This window comes from Odontomachus brunneus, unplaced genomic scaffold (genome assembly GCF_010583005.1).
Source record: "Odontomachus brunneus isolate Ranch 3 - 2012 unplaced genomic scaffold, Obru_v1 Obru_scaffold_070, whole genome shotgun sequence".
In the NCBI taxonomy this organism is placed as follows: Eukaryota; Metazoa; Arthropoda; class Insecta; order Hymenoptera; family Formicidae; genus Odontomachus; species Odontomachus brunneus.
This window is the reverse complement of record NW_022639520.1, coordinates 195,337-196,289: the sequence shown is the minus strand read 5'-3', so window position 1 is coordinate 196,289 and position 953 is coordinate 195,337.

Below are 953 nucleotides of genomic sequence, written 5' to 3'. Positions count from 1 at the left end.
CTTATATAAAATCTATATATAAAATCTTATTCAGATCAATTGTACTTTCGTAAATACTCTATTAAAAAATATAAGACAGTTTTATATACTCTCTACAAAAGAAAAGATATCAAGAGGTTATATTTGCCAAGTGCGAATGATTAATTATTTTTTAATTTTTTTTATAAACATATGTGGTTTTGATTATATATTTATAAATTAAATATGTTATTAATATATTACAAAAAAAATCGTTATAAATAAATTACAACAAAAGCTCAGCCAAAAGATATTTGGAAAAATATTATTAAAACAATCTTATTCAGATCAATTGTACTTTCGTAAATACTCTATTGAAAAATACAAAACAGTTTTATATACTCTTTACAAAAGAAATGATATCAAGAGGGTACATTCGTCAAGTGCGAATGATTAATCATTTTTTAATTTTATAAAATTAGTAATATATTATTAAATAAAAAATAAGATAATTAGAGAAATACAATAATATTAAAAAAAATTATTATTTATAACTTACACAAAAAGTCCTTGGCGTGCCTTTTTTTATAAACAAAAATTATTATAACTTACACAAAAAAGCACTTGGCGTGCCTTTTTTTATAGGCAAACCTTTCTCTTATTGTAATCATAACTAAATTACTTAAACTTGTAATCGCTATCAAAATATTATATTCATTATATTAAAAAAAAGGCACGCCAAGTGCTTTTTTGTGTAAGTTATAATAATTGTTGTTTATAAAAAAAGGCACGCCAAGGACTTTTTGTGTAAGTTATAAATAATAATTTTTTTTAATATTATTGTATTTCTCTAATTATCTTATTGCTTGCACTTGGCTCGCGACACTACCGTGTCGCTTGATTCAAAAAGCATTTTTATATTATACTTACTGGTAATCGTTGATAACAACACAACAATAGTCGATATGTGACAGATATTGACAGAATGTACAATA